At 40.1% G+C, this 16,613-nt stretch overlaps 2 long non-coding RNA genes across 4 annotated transcripts; both read left to right on the top strand.

The window, feature by feature from the left end:
- The first annotated feature begins 2,017 nt into the window (after positions 1 to 2,017).
- Positions 2,018 to 3,584, top strand: LOC128458811 (uncharacterized). The gene is made up of 3 exons (XR_008342058.1): positions 2,018 to 2,055; positions 2,307 to 2,442; positions 3,003 to 3,584. It is a non-coding gene; the product is annotated as an uncharacterized LOC128458811 (long non-coding RNA).
- A 4,511-nt stretch (positions 3,585 to 8,095) lies between these two features.
- LOC128459085 (uncharacterized) lies at positions 8,096 to 12,035 on the top strand. Of its 3 annotated transcripts, none has more exons than XR_008342099.1 (4): positions 8,715 to 9,615; positions 10,317 to 10,370; positions 10,622 to 10,757; positions 11,162 to 12,035. It is a non-coding gene; the product is annotated as an uncharacterized LOC128459085 (long non-coding RNA). The 3 variants fall into 3 exon arrangements; XR_008342101.1 differs by having other exon boundaries at positions 8,724 to 9,615; positions 10,622 to 11,323; positions 11,436 to 12,035; XR_008342100.1 differs by having other exon boundaries at positions 8,096 to 9,615; positions 10,622 to 12,035.
- Positions 12,036 to 16,613: the final 4,578 nt, after the last annotated feature.

Here is a 16,613-nt window from a genome sequence, read left to right as displayed (position 1 = left end):
ATTGAAATTGAAATGATTATTAGGGCCCGAGCACCGAATGGTGAGAGGCCCTATTGAAATTGAAAGGATTGTTATTAGGGCCCGAGCACCGATCCTCAAAAAAAACAAAGACTATTGTGTATCATGACTAGATGCACAAAAAAGTCCATCAGTGCATTATGAATAACGCAACAGGAAGCCCGCCAGTTTGACTTTAGTGGCCATTTTGGTCATATTCGATATTTTTTGTTTTAAGTACTCCTCCTACAGCTTTCATCAAATCAACTTACAATTTAGACGATCGTCATCACAACAAAATGGAGATCTAAAGTTATTGAAGGATTAAGTTTTAGCAAAACCGTCTGACCGTGGTGTGGCCTCAAAGTTTGATTAAACGCCATCAAAACACGGGCTCCTGTATCTTGGACATATTTTGTCCAATCGAGTCCAAACTATACACATAAGACAAGAGTCGCGACCTGAAGACATCGGTACAGAAATCGTGACTTAAAATCACAGCGTCCCCTGGTGGCAACAGCAAATGTCTTGTTTTTCTATGTGTTACAGTTTGATTCACTACTCGTAGGGCCTTCATTAAATCAACGTAAAAATTTGATGCATGTGTTCAAAACAAGATGAAGATCTAAAGTTAACGAAATTGCAACTTTTCATAATACTGTGTGACCGTGGTGTGGCTTCCAGTTTGAGGTATGAAAACATCTATATCTGGCAGATGTGCTGCAATATTTAGTCACTAGATGGCAGTGTCAGACCATAGTTTGTGTTATCTATGCATTAACAGACTGTGTTTACAGGGTGGCCAACTTTAGAGGAGAATTAAACCTTTTACAGCATTGCTCAAACTTTGGTTTTAGTCTCAATCGCTAAGTTCTTCCTTCATGACAACTCTGAGGGGGGTAAATTTGTTTTTAACTTCCTTGTTTAAGCGATATAGATGTTTGAAATTCACGTGACGCCACAGTGTAAGCTGTGCTGTGTGTTGTGAGTTCGGCTTTAACCAGGTACAAGTGAACGCCTCATGAAATGGCTTACACCCACATACCCAGTAAATTACACACTTTGATGTTCTGCTCCTTCTCCTGACGGTCACGGTAACGATGTCTGCGCCTCCGTTTCTGTGGTAAGTCACGTTAAGTATTTTATTTCGATGTGATTCGCAGGGTGCCTTTGAATCAGCCGTGATAGCTAAGGGACGCTAATCCGAGAGCTACATACCAGCTCAGTGTATATCAACGGGTTCGATGCGAATGCCAGCTGTTACCGAAACAACCGCCATGAACCCAGGTCCACCAAGCAGAGATAAGCGTTCGTTTATAAGGATGAATCTGAGACAGGAGACTGTGTGTCGGCTTCTTTTTCGCTAGCGCCGGAGGCTAATTAGCTCGCTAACAAGCAAGCTAACAATATCTTCGCATGGGTGCAGTAACTGTTCTTCGACTCGATTGGGGTTATTACCGACAAACACCGACATGAAACGACATGAGCGGGTCCACCCAGCAGATATAAGCGTTACTTTATGCGGATGACTCTGAGACAGGAGACTGTGTCGGCTTGTAAGTTAGTTTCGCTAGCGGGCTAGCGATGCTAACTGAAACCTGAGAAACCTGAGTGTTTAAAGTCACATCTGCATTGCAAGAGCAGCTGTTCAAAGGAGCAGTACGTGTCCTAAAGCTCTTTCTTCAGAGTAGTGTTGTAACGTGTTACAGTGAAAAGTAACCGTGTCTCCCACCTTCAGTATTTAAATCGTTAATCTCAGACAGACTTCACTGAATTCTTTTGTTAAATATGAGTAAATCATAGCCTTGTAACTTTACTAGAACAGACAGTGTCATACAGAATTGTAGGCTAATATGCACTACCTATTTCCTAAGCTGAAATGATTATGATCTGATTAACTTTGAATTCATATTTTATTATTACCATGTAAAAGTCTGTTAAGCAGATAACATGGCACATGTATGACTTAACATATCTGTGTATTTGTGTTCAATGTTCCTCTAGGATGTCCAGCGTGAGACACAACTTGAATCCAACCAGACTGAACACTGACTCCAGGTACAGACCTGTTTTCATTACTTAGAAAGTATTGCACATAATACATAATGTGTTAAATTATAATGCAATACTTTTAATGTGAAATAGCTCCATACTAAACATTCATTGTCATGGTAGTGCACGTTTTAATCCAAAAGCATATTCAAATACATAGTTGAATATCCACCGAAAATAAGAATACACACTTTGTTCATATGTAACTCTTTCTCTATAATTATGACATACTTTCATGTTTCCTATCATTTCATTAGGGACGGACGAGCCTGAAGGACACAGCTGTGATGACCATGTTCTGTCTCTTATGACAAAGCAGAAATATAAAACACTGGGTTCTTATCTAAAGTGTATCAAATCAGATCTCCACCATGTTGCTGCTGAGGACATCAGGTGCTGCAGTTCTTCATCTATGAAGATGAAAAAACTCACTGTTAAAGAATGTTTTGTGTTGTGTATGAAGCACAGCAGATTTCAGATAGAACCGTTGTACTGTGGTCTGGGTTTGTATCCTAATGGTTAAATGCACATATTTTAAGTCGCTTTTGATAAAAGTACTGAAAGAAATACAACATTGTAAAAATAGATAAAATGTCTTTCTACCTCATCTGTAATATTCAAGGTGATAATCTCCCACAGAGCTATTGATAACAGTCCACATCAAGTCTCTCCACTTCCCTCGGTGTGAAAACATAATTATATAATTAATTTGAGAACTGTTTACAACACTTATGTGTGGAGATTATACTCATATCTAAACTGTCATATTCACTGTAAAACTCCATGACAGGCTAAATAAACGCGGTGGGAATAGTAATGGTGGATATAATATATTGTAACTTTACTAGAACAGACAGTGTTCATAGAGAATTTGAAAATGATGTACACTACCTATTTCCTAAGATGAAATGATTATGATCTGATTATTTTTATGTTTCCTCTCATTTTATTAGGGACGGACGAGCCTGAAGGACACAGCTGTGATGACCAATTGACCATGTTTTGTCTCTTATGGCAAAGCAGAAATATTAAACACTGGGTTCTTATCTAAAGTGTATCAAATCAGAAAGCAAAAGATACACATTGTTGTAATAAGTTTCTATTATTTTAACCAACCATAATAAAGATAGAAATGAATTGTTATCCATGACAATGAGCAATGACTGTTACCACTAAACAGTTGCAGGCCATCTTTATTTAAGGGAGGAATTTAGAAGTGTTGTGTAGCTTCTGATGATGATGCAGTCGTCCACGTGTTGACCACCATGTTGCTGCTGACGACGTCAGGTGCTGCAGTTCCTCATCTATAAAGAGAAGAAACGCACTGTTAAAGAATGTTTTGAGTTGTGTATGAAGCACAACAGATTTCAGATAGAACCGTTGTACTGTGGTCTGGGTTTGTATCCTAATGGTTAAATGCACATATTTTAAGTCGCTTTTGATAAAAGTACTGAAAGAAATACAACATTGTAAAAATAGATAAAATGTCTTTCTACCTCATCTGTAATATTCAAGGTGATAATCTCCCACAGAGCTATTGATAACAATCCACATCAAGTCTCTCCACTTCCCTCGGTTTGAAAACATAATTATATAATTAATTTGAGAACTGTTTACAACACTGATGTGTGGAGATTATAATCATATCTAAACTGTCATATTCACTTTAAAACTCCATGACAGGCTAAATAAACGCGGTGGGAATAGTAATGGTGGATATACCAGCCTTCAACAGAATAATGGTGAAACATAGTTACTATCACATGCAACTTACACGTGTAGCATATTGATATTAACTTATTATAATAAAACATAAAGTCTCAACCAAACATACGACCCTGCAGCTAACTTGCTTCAATCTGTTCATTAGACGTGTTAAATAAACGGTAACTTTTATAACAGTTTTATATTAAAAAAGCCTTGCGGCATGTAAGCATATGATGATAGATAAAGCAATAGGTTTTGTTGTAGTATAGTTTCAAGGTTACTTACCTCTAGTTCATAGAGCCTCCTGCTGGCTACAGTAAGTGAAGCGATAGTCCTTGCCGCAGTGCCCAAACGCATGCAACGCAGAGACGAGCGCTTCTCATTGAACGTTCTCTCTTCACCGACCGCAACAGACTTGAAATTGCCTGTGCTCGGGCCCGTTAGTGCTACAACGTAGCCCTAGTTATTATTATTTTTCTTCGCTCAGTGAATTGGCTTTTTGAGGGCTTTAACGTGCTCAAAAAGTTTCTAAAGTGTACAGTAAACTAGAAATGTGCGCAAGTTTACGTATTCTGAAGTATTTGGGAACGGGTGTGTCAAAACCGCTCAATAGCGCCACCTACGGAAAAGCCCCTCATTTAGCATTCACCGATCATCAAAAAAAAAAAAGACTATTGTGTATCATGACTAGATGCACAAAAAAGTCCATCAGTGCATTATGAATAACGCAACAGGAAGCCCGCCAGTTTGACTTTAGTGGCCATTTTGGTCATATTCGATATTTTTTCTTTTAAGTACTCCTCCTACAGCTTTCATCAAATCAACTTACAATTTAGACGATCGTCATCAAAACAAAATGGAGATCTAAAGTTATTGAAGGATTAAGTTTTAGCAAAACCGTCTGACCGTGGTGTGGCCTCAAAGTTTGATTAAACGCCATCAAAACACAGGCTCCTGTATCTTGGACATATTTTGTCCAATCGAGTCCAAACTATACACATAAGACAAGAGTCGCGACCTGAAGACATCGGTACAGAAATCGTGACTTAAAATCACAGCGTCCCCTGGTGGCAACAGCAAATGTCTTGTTTTTCTATGTCTTACAGTTTGACTCACTTCTCGTAGGGCCTTCATCAAATCAACGAAAAAATTTGATGCATGTGTACAAAACAAGATGAAGATCTAAAGTTATCAAAATTTAAACTTTTCATCAATCTGTGTGACCGTGGTGAGGCTTATAAATTTGATAAACAAAATTAAAACAGCATGTCTGTAGTTAATGGTCCAACACTGCTCTCTAGTGACTTAATATTGAATTACACCTGTAGTGCCAATATTAAGGCACCAGAGGTCAGTGTAACACCATGGTTTGATCAAGACACAAAATGTAACTATTGAAAAAGCCATTTCGTCCCCTCTTCCCCCAATTTAAATCTGTCTGGAGCCGCACAACATATTTGATAACACAGGTTATAAAGTTATATATATACATATATATATATATAGTTATACAATATATATAAAAACTATAGTTTGTTGCATTTATTAAATAACAGAACGACAATAAAGACAACTGTTGACATTTAACTGGTATTTTTACCTGCTACAAAATAGGAAAACACCATACTCTGACCATGGCGTGGAGTCAAAGTCTGATCACATGCCATCAAAACACGAGCGTCTGTATCTTGGACATATTTGGTCCAATCAACTCCAAACTAGACATGTAAGACAAGAGTCGCGATCTGATGACATCTACAAGGACACCATGACTTAAAATCATAGCGCCACCTGCTGGCTACAGGAAGTGAAGCCTTTATCCTTGCTGCAGAGCTTAAAACGCACGCAAGGCAGAGACGTGTGCTTGGTCATCGATCGCTCTCTCTTCCCCGACCGCAACAGACTTGAAATTGCCTGTGCTCGGGCCCGTTAGTGCTACAACGTAGCCCTAGTTAGGGCCCGAGCACCGAAATCGGTGAGAGGACCTATTGAAATTGAAATGATTATTATTATTCCTATTATTATTATTTTGCTGTGTCGTTAATGAATTGGCTTTTTGAGGGTTTTACCATGCTCAAAAAGTTGTAAAAGTTTGCAGTAAGTTAGAAAGTCGTGAAAATTTACGTATTCTGGGGTATTTGGAAATGGGCGTGGCAAAATGGCTCAACAGCGCCACCAACGGAGAGCCCCTCATTTACGGAGATGCACCTCATTTAGCATTCACTGATCCTCACAAAATTGAAGACAGTTGTGTATCATCACCAGATGTACAAAAAAGCCTCTTGGAGCATTATGAAAAACACAACAGGAAGCCCGCCATTTTTGATTTAGTGACTATTTTGGTCATATTCCATAATTTTTTACTTTAATGTACTTCTCGTAGAGCTTTCATCAGATCAACTTAAAATTTAGACGACTGTCATCACAACAAAATGAAGATCTAAAGTTATCAAAGAAAAAACTTTTCGCCACACCGTCTGACTGTGGCGGGGCGTCAAAGTGTGACGAAACGCCATCAAAACACGAGCTTCTATATCTCAGACATATTTGGTCCCATGGACTCCAAACTACACATGTAAGACAAGAGTCGCATCCTGAAGACAACAACACAAAAATCTTGACTTAAAATGACAGCGCCCCCTGGTGGCAGCAGGAAATGTCTTGTTTTTGGTACATGTTCTATTTTTATGTACTTCTCGGAGAGCTTTCATCAGATCAAAAAAAAATTTAGATGAGTGTCATCACAACAATATGGAGATAAAAAGTTATCAAAGAAACAACTTTCTGACACACCGTCTGACCGTGGCGTGGCGGCAAAGTGTGATGAACGCCATGAAAACACAAGCTTCTATATCTTAGACATATTTGGTCCCATCGACTCCAAACTAGACATGTAAGACAAGAGTCGCGACCTGATGACATCTACAAAGACACCATGACTTAAAATCATAGCGCCACCTGCTGGCTACAGGAAGTGAAGCGTTTATTCTTGCTGCAGAGCTTAAAACGCACGCAAGGCAGAGACTTGCACTTGGTCATCGATCGCTCTCTCTCCCCCGACCGCAACAGACTTGAAATTGCCTGTGCTCGGGCCCGTTAGTGCTACAACGTAGCCCTAGTTATTATTATTTTGCTGTGTCGTTAATGAATTGGCTTTTTGAGGGCTTTACCATGCTCAAAAAGTTGTAAAAGTTTGCAGTAAGTTAGAAAGTCGTGAAAATTTACGTATTCTGGGGTATTTGGAAATGGGCGTGGCAAAATGGCTCAACAGCGCCACCAACGGAGAGCCCCTCATTTACGGAGATGCACCTCATTTAGCATTCACTGATCCTCACGAAATTGAAGACAGTTGTGTATCATCACCAGATGTACAAAAAAGCCTCTTGGAGCATTATGAAAAACGCAACAGGAAGCCCGCCATTTTTGATTTAGTGACTATTTTGGTCATATTCCATAATTTTTTACTTTAATGCACTTCTCGTAGAGCTTTCATCAGATCAACTTAAAATTTAGACGACTGTCATCACAACAAAATGAAGATCTAAAGTTATCAAAGAAAAAACTTTTCGCCACACCGTCTGACTGTGGCGGGGCGTCAAAGTGTGACGAAACGCCATCAAAACACGAGCTTCTATATCTCAGACATATTTTGTCCCATGGACTCCAAACTACACATGTAAGACAAGAGTCGCGACCTGAAGACAACAACACAAAAATCTTGACTTAAAAGGACAGCGCCTCCTGGTGGCAACAGGAAATGTCTTGTTTTTGGTACATGTTCTATTTTTATGTACTTCTCGGAGAGCTTTCATCAGATCAACAAAAAATTTAGATGAGATTCATCACAACAATATGGAGATAAAAAGTTAACAAAGAAACAACTTTCTGACACACCGTCTGACCGTGGCGTGGCGGCAAAGTGTGATGAACGCCATGAAAACACAAGCTTCTATTTCTTAGACATATTTGGTCCCATCGACTCCAAACTAGCTATGTAAGACAAGAGTCGCGACCTGATGACATCTACAAAGACACCATGACTTAAAATCATAGCGCCACCTGCTGGCTACAGGAAGTGAAGCGTTTATTCTTGCTGCAAAGCTTAAAACGCACGCAAGGCAGAGACGTGCGCTTGGTCATCGATCGCTCTCTCTTCCCCGACCGCAACAGACTTGAAATTGCCTGTGCTCGGGCCCGTTAGTGCTACAACGTAGCCCTAGTTCTTATTAGGGCCCGAGCACCGAAATCGGTGAGAGGACCTATTGAAATTGAAATGATTATTATTATTCCTATTATTAGGGCCCGAGCACCGAAATCGGTGAGAGGACCTATTGAAATTGAAAAGATTATTATTATTATTATTTTTCTTCGCTCAGTGAATTGGCTTTTTGAGGGCTTTAACATGCTCAAAAAGTTTCTAAAGTGTACAGTAAATTAGAAATGTGCGCAAGTTTACGTATTCTGAAGTATTTGGGAACGGGTGTGTCAAAACCGCTCAATAGCGCCACCTACGGAAAAGCCCCTCATTTCGCATTCACCGATCCTCAAAAAAAACAAAGACTATTGTGTATCTTGACTAGATGCACAAAAAAGTCCATCAGTGCATTATGAATAACGCAACAGGAAGCCCGCCAGTTTGACTTTAGTGGCCATTTTGGTCATATTCGATATTTTTTCTTTTAAGTACTCCTCCTACAGCTTTCATCAAATCAACTTACAATTTAGACGATCGTCATCACAACAAAATGGAGATCTAAAGTTATTGAAGGATTAAGTTTTCGCAAAACCGTCTGACCGTGGTGTGGCCTCAAAGTTTGATTAAACGCCATCAAAACACGGGCTCCTGTATCTTGGACATATTTTGTCCAATCGAGTCCAAACTATACACATAAGACAAGAGTCGCGACCTGAAGACATCGGTACAGAAATCGTGACTTAAAATCACAGCGTCCCCTGGTGGCAACAGGAAATGTTTTTTTTTTATACGTCTTACACTTTGATTTACTTGTCGTAGGGCCTTCATCAGGTCAACTTAAAAATTACATGAGTCTCCTCAAGACAACATGAAGATGTAAAGTTATCAAAAAAAACACTTTTCACCACACCGTCTGACCGTGGCGTGCCCTTAAAATTTGATGAATAACATTAAAACACGGCCTTCTGTATCTTGGACATATTTTGTCCAATCGAGTCCAAACTATACACATAAGACAAGAGTCGCGATCGGAAGACATCTACCTAGAAATCATGACTTAAAAGGACAGCGCCCCCTGGGGGCATTAGGAAATGTCTTGTTTTGGTAGGTGTTACTCTTTGATCTATTTCTCCCCAGCCACTGTGCTAAACCATGTCAAACTTTGTCACATGGGTCTCAAGATATTGATAATGTAGGCATAATATTACTGTGACTTTTCATCATGCGGATTGTTAATGGCGGGGCATCAAAGTTCATCAGCTCACCATGACAAACGAAATTCATTTTAACGGAGTTACCATGAACGCATCATTAGACCGCATTGTTTTGGTCAACTCACACCTGGAGTTATTTCTATTCAGCCACTTTGCGAAACCATTTCAAACTGTGTGAAATGGGTCTCAAGATATTGATAGTGTAGGCATAAGATTGCTGTGACTTTTCATCATGATGATTAACTGCTTGGCAGCTGAGGTCATCATCTCGACATGAAAAACGAAACGCAATTTAACACAGCTGCAAGTGAACGCATCATGACAATCTCCTTCAGTAAGAGCTGAGTCTGTGGTGACGGTCCACTCACACATCGAATCAGTAGCACAGTTTGCTGTTCTGCTTGTTCATCTGACGGACACGTAAAAGGCGACCGCTCTCTCGTTTCTGTGGTAAGTGAAGTTAACTATTTTATTTCGATCTGTTAGAAGTGATTTGCAGCGTGTGTTAAAGCAACTTGTTAGCATAGTTGCGCTAGCCCCGAGGCTAAACAATATCTTCGCATGGGTGCAGTAACTGTCCTGCCATTCGATTGGGGTTATTACCGACAAACACCGACATGAAACGACATGAGCGGGTCCACCCAGCAGATATAAGCGTTACTTTATGCGGATGACTCTGAGACAGGAGACTGTGTGTCGGCTTGTAAGTTAGCTGCGCTAGCGGGCTAGCGATGCTAACTGAAACCTGAGAAACCTGAGTGTTTAAAGTCACATCTGCATTGCAAGAGCAGCTGTTCAAAGGAGCATTACGTGTCCTAAAGCTCTTTCTTCAGAGTAGTGTTGTAACGTGTTACAGTGAAAAGTAACCGTGTCTCCCACCTTCAGTATTTAAATCGTTAATCTCAGACAGACTTCACTGAATTCTTTTGTTAAATATGAGTAAATCATAGCCTTGTAACTTTACTAGAACAGACAGTGTCATACAGAATTGTAGGCTAATATGCACTACCTATTTCCTAAGCTGAAATGATTATGATCTGATTAACTTTGAATTAATATTTTATTATTACCATGTAAAAGTCTGTTAAGCAGATAACATGGCACATGTATGACTTAACATATCTGTGTATTTGTGTTCAATGTTCCTCTAGGATGTCCAGCGTGAGACACAACTTGAATCCAACCAGACTGAACACTGACTCCAGGTACAGACCTGTTTTCATTACTTACAAAGTATTGCACATAATACATAATGTGTTAAATTATAATGCAATACTTTTAATGTGAAATAGCTCCATACTAAACATTCATTGTCATGGTAGTGCACGTTTTAATCCAAAAGCATATTCAAATACATAGTTGAATATCCACCGAAAATAAGAATACACACTTTGTTCATATGTAACTCTTTCTCTATAATTATGACATACTTTCATGTTTCCTATCATTTTATTAGGGACAGACGAGCCTGAAGGACACAGCTGTGATGACCATGTTCTGTCTCTTATGACAAAGCAGAAATATAAAACACTGGGTTCTTATCTAAAGTGTATCAAATCAGATCTCCACCATGTTGCTGCTGAGGACATCAGGTGCTGCAGTTCTTCATCTATGAAGATGAAAAAACTCACTGTTAAAGAATGTTTTGTGTTGTGTATGAAGCACAACAGATTTCAGATAGAACCGTTGTACTGTGGTCTTGGTTTGTATCCTCATGGTTAAATGTACATATTTTACGTCCCTTCTGATAAAAGTACTGAAAGAAATACAACATTGTATAAATAGATAAAATGTCTTTCTACCTCATCAGTAATATTCAAGGTGATAATCTCCCACAGAGCTATTGATAGAAGTCCACATCAAGTCTCTCGACTTCTCTCAGTGTGAAAACATAATTATATCATTAATTTGAGAACTGTTTACAACACTGATGTTTGGAGATTAAAAATCATATCTAAACTGTCTAATTCACTGTAAAACTCCATGACATTCGCAGGCCATCTGTACTTAAAAGACGAACCTGGATTGATCTGTCCAAAAATCCAAAAGTCTCCCTACCCTCTCTAGTGCCCCTGAGCAAGGCACCTCACTCCCCAAACATCTGCTCCCCGAGCGCCGTACATGGTCGCTGACTGCTCTGTGTGTCCTGCACCAGATGGTAAAAAGCAGAGATTAAATTTCCCTACCTGCATGAGTGTGCCTTTGCATGTCTGTGCATTTGTTTGGGACGAATAAATGGATCTTAATCTTAATCTTTTAATCTTGATCAGTTGTCTTCCAGTTGACCAGCATGACGCTGCAGATCTCCACCATGTTGCTGCTGAGGACATCAGGAGCTGCATTAATGAGGAGCAGAAGCGCACTGTTATGAATGTTTTGTGTTGTGTATGAAGCACCACATATTTCAGATAGAACCAATGTACTGGGGTCTGGGTTTGTATCCTAATGGTTAAATGCACATACTTTAAATCGCTTTTGATAAAACGTGAGAAAGAAATACAACATTATACACATAGATAAAATGTCTTTCTACCTCATCTGTAATATTCAAGGTGATGATCTCCCACAGAGCTGTTGATAACAGTCCACATCAAGTCTCTCCACTTCCCTCAGTGTGAAAACATAATTATATAATTAACTGGAGAAGTGTTTACAACACTGATGTGTGGACATTATAATCTTATCTATACTGTCTAATTGACTCTACAACTCCATGACAGACTAAATTAACAATGTGAAAATAGTAATGGTGGATATATCAGCCTGTATCAGAATAATGGTGAAACAGTTATTATCACATGCAACGTACACGTGTAGCGTATTGATAGTAACTTATTAAAAAAATAAATAAAGTCACAACCAAAACAAGACTGTGGAGTTAACTTGCTTCAATCTGTTCATTAGACGTGATAAATAAACGGTAACTTTTATAACAATTACATATTACACAAAACTTGAGGCATGTAAGCATATGATGATAGATAAAGCAATAGGTTATGTTGTATAGTTTGAAGGTTACTTACCTCTAGTTCAGCACCAGCGGCTGGCTACAGGAAGTGGAGCAATCATCCTTGCCGCAGAGCGCAAACGCATGCAATGCGGAGACTAGCGCTTGGTCATCGAACGTTCTCTCTTCATCGACCGCAACAGACTAGAAATTGCCTGTGCTCGGGCCCGTTAGTGCTACAACGTAGCCCTAGTTATTATTTTGCTGTGTCGTTAATGAATTGGCTTTTTGAGGGTTTTACCATGCTCAAAAAGTTGTAAAAGTTTGCAGTAAGTTAGAAAGTCGTGAAAATTTACGTATTCTGGGGTATTTGGAAATGGGCGTGGCAAAATGGCTCAACAGCGCCACCAACGGAGAGCCCCTCATTTACGGAGATGCACCTAATTTAGCATTCACTGATCCTCACGAAATTGAAGACAGTTGTGTATCATCACCAGATGTACAAAAAAGCCTCTTGGAGCATTATGAAAAACGCAACAGGAAGCCCGCCATTTTTGATTTAGTGACTATTTTGGTCATATTCCATAATTTTTTACTTTAATGCACTTCTCGTAGAGCTTTCATCAGATCAACTTAAAATGTAGACGACTGTCATCACAACAAAATGAAGATCTAAAGTTATCAAAGAAAAAACTTTTTGCCACACCGTCTGACTGTGGCGGGGCGTCCAATCAGCTCGCCATGATACACGAAAACGCTTTAACTTCCGTGTTTATGGGTCCATCTCCCCCAAACTACATATGTGTATCAACAGCCCCCCCCCCCCCCCAAGATATTCAGATAGATTTAAGGAATGGGCGTGGCAAAATAACTGATTAGCGCCCCCTAAAGGGCAGCCCTGGCACTACGATTGGTCTACATCTACAAAAATACATAGGGACATGTGTCTTTTCATGACAAAGAAATAAGTCTCTTGAACAGATATGCTACACCACACAGGAAGCCTGCCATTTTGAATTTGGAGGCCATTTTGCCCACTTTTACTTTGATGCACTTGTGGTAGAGCTTTCATCACATCAACTTAAATTTGAGATGAGTGTCATCACAACAAGATGGAGATAAAAAGTTATTAAAAGATACATTTCTACTCAGACGGTGTGACCTTGGCGTGGCCTCAAAGTTTGATTAAACGCCATCAAAACACAGGCTCCTGTATCTTGGACATATTTTGTCCAATCGAGTCCAAACTATGCACATAAGACAAGAGGCGCGACCTGAAGACATCTACAAAGACACCATGACTTCAAATCATAGCGCCACCTGCTGGCTACAGGAAGTGAAGCGTTTATCCTTGCTGCAGAACTTAAAACGCACGCAAGGCAGAGACTTGCGCTTGGTCATCGATCACGCTCTCTTCCCCGACCGCAACAGACTTGAAATCGCCTGTGCTCGGGCCCGTTAGTGCTACAACGTAGCCCTAGTTATTATTATTTTGCTGTGTCGTTAATGAATTGGCTTTTTGAGAGCTTTACCATGCTCAAAAAGTTGTAAAAGTTTGCAGTAAGTTAGAAAGTCGTGAAAATTTACGTATTCTGGGGTATTTGGAAATGGGCGTGGCAAAATGGCTCAACAGCGCCACCAACCGAGAGCCCCTCATTTACGGAGATGCACCTCATTTAGCATTCACTGATCCTCACGAAATTGAAGACAGTTGTGTATCATCACCAGATGTACAAAAAAGCCTCTTGGAGCATTATGAAAAACGCAACAGGAAGCCCGCCATTTTTGATTTAGTGACTATTTTGGTCATATTCCATAATTTTTTACTTTAATGCACTTCTCGTAGAGCTTTCATCAGATCAACTTAAAATTTAGACGACTGTCATCACAACAAAATGAAGATCTAAAGTTATCAAAGAAAAAACTTTTCGCCACACCGTCTGACTGTGGCGGGGCGTCAAAGTGTGACGAAACGCCATCAAAACACGAGCTTCTATATCTCAGACATATTTGGTCCCATGGACTCCAAACTACACATGTAAGACAAGAGTCGCGACCTGAAGACAACAACACAAAAATCTTGACTTAAAATGACAGCGCCCCCTGGTGGCAGCAGGAAATGTCTTGTTTTTGGTACATGTTCTATTTTTATGTACTTCTCGGAGAGCTTTCATCAGATCAACAAAAAATTTAGATGAGTGTCATCACAACAATATTGAGATAAAAAGTTATCAAAGAAACAACTTTCTGACACACCGTCTGACCGTGGCGTGGCGGCAAAGTGTGATGAACGCCATGAAAACACAAGCTTCTATATCTTAGACATATTTGGTCCCATTGACTCCAAACTAGACATGTAAGACAAGAGTCGCGACCTGATGACATCTACAAAGACACCATGACTTAAAATCATAGCGCCACCTGCTGGCTACAGGAAGTGAAGCGTTTATTCTTGCTGCAGAGCTTAAAACGCACGCAAGGCAGAGACGTGCGCTTGGTCATCGATCGCTCTCTCTTCCCCGACCGCAACAGACTTGAAATTGCCTGTGCTCGGGCCCGTTAGTGCTACAACGTAGCCCTAGTTATTAGGGCCCGAGCACCGAAATCGGTGAGAGGACCTATTGAAATTGAAAAGATTATTAGGGCCCGAGCACCGAAATCGGTGAGAGGACCTATTGAAATTGAAATGATTATTATTATTCTTATTATTAGGGCCCGAGCACCGAAATCGGTGAGAGGACCTATTGAAATTGAAAAGATTATTATTAGGGCCCGAGCACCGAAATCGGTGGGAGGCCCTATTGAAATTGAAATGATTATTATTATTATTATTATTATTATTATTATTATTTTTTTCCGATTAAACTTATTGGCTTTTTGAGGGCTTTAATGTGCTCAAAAAGTTGTAGGAGTTTGCAGTAAATTCGAAGGCGGCTTAAATTTACGTATTCTGGAGTATTTTGAAAAGGGCGTGGCAAAATGGCTCAAGAGCGCCACCTACGGAAAAGCCCCTCATTTAGCATTCACCGATCTTCAAAAAAAACAAAGACTATTGTGTATCATGACTAGATGCACAAAAAAGTCCATCAGTGCATTATGAATAACGCAACAGGAAGCCCGCCAGTTTGACTTTAGTGGCCATTTTGGTCATATTCGATATTTTTTGTTTTAAGTACTCCTCCTACAGCTTTCATCAAATCAACTTACAATTTAGACGATCGTCATCACAACAAAATGGAGATCTAAAGTTATTGAAGGATTAAGTTTTAGCAAAACCGTCTGACCGTGGTGTGGCCTCAAAGTTTGATTAAACGCCATCAAAACACGGGCTCCTGTATCTTGGACATATTTTGTCCAATCGAGTCCAAACTATACACATAAGACAAGAGTCGCGACCTGAAGACATCGGTACAGAAATCGTGACTTAAAATCACAGCGTCCCCTGGTGGCAACAGCAAATGTCTTGTTTTTCTATGTGTTATAGTTTGATTCACTACTCGTAGGGCCTTCATTAAATCAACGTAAAAATTTGATGCATGTGTTCAAAACAAGATGAAGATCTAAAGTTAACGAAATTGCAACTTTTCATGATACTGTGTGACCGTGGTGTGGCTTCCAGTTTGAGGAATGAAAACATCTATATCTGGCAGATGTGCTGCAATATTTAGTCACTAGATGGCAGTGTCAGACCATGCTTTGTGTTATCTATGCATTAACAGACTGTGTTTACAGGGTGGCCAACTTTAGAGGACAATTAAACCTTTTACAGCATTGCTCAAACTTTGGTTTTAGTCTCAATCGCTAAGTTCTTCCTTCATGACAACTCAGAGGGGGGTGTATTTTATTTTAACTCCCTCGTTTAAGCGATATAGATGTTTGAAATTCACGTGACGTCACAGTGTAAACTGTGCTGTGTGTTGTGAGTTCGGCTTTCACCAGTTACACGTGAACGCCTCATGAAATGGCTTACACCCACATACCCGGTAAATTACACACTTTGATGTTCTGCTCCTTCTCCTGACGGTCACGGTAACGATGTCTGCGCCTCGGTTTCTGTGGTAAGTCACGTTAAGTATTTTATTTCGATGTGATTCGCAGGGTGCCTTTGAATCAGCCGTGATAGCTACGGGACGCTAATCCGGGAGCTACATACCATCTCAGTGTATATCAACGGGTTCGATGCGAATGCCAGCTGTTACCGAAACAACCGCCATGAACCCAGGTCCACCAAGCAGAGATAAGCGTTCGTTTATAAGGATGACTCTGAGACAGGAGACTGTGTGTCGGCTTCATTTTCGCTAGCGCCGGAGGCTAACTAGCTCGCTAACAAGCAAGCTAACAATATCTTCGAATGGGTGCAGTAACTGTTCTTCGATTCGATTGGGGTTATTACCGACAAACACCGACATGAAACGACATGAGCGGGTCCACCCAGCAGATATAAACGTTACTTTATGCGGATGACTCTGAGACAGGAGACTGTGTGTCGGCTTGTAAGTTA

The sequence above is a fragment of the Pleuronectes platessa genome, chromosome 16, assembly GCF_947347685.1.
Source record: "Pleuronectes platessa chromosome 16, fPlePla1.1, whole genome shotgun sequence".
Classification (NCBI taxonomy): domain Eukaryota; kingdom Metazoa; phylum Chordata; class Actinopteri; order Pleuronectiformes; family Pleuronectidae; genus Pleuronectes; species Pleuronectes platessa.
The sequence above is the reverse complement of the archived record's forward strand: the minus strand, read 5'-3'. Positions and strand labels throughout refer to the sequence as shown.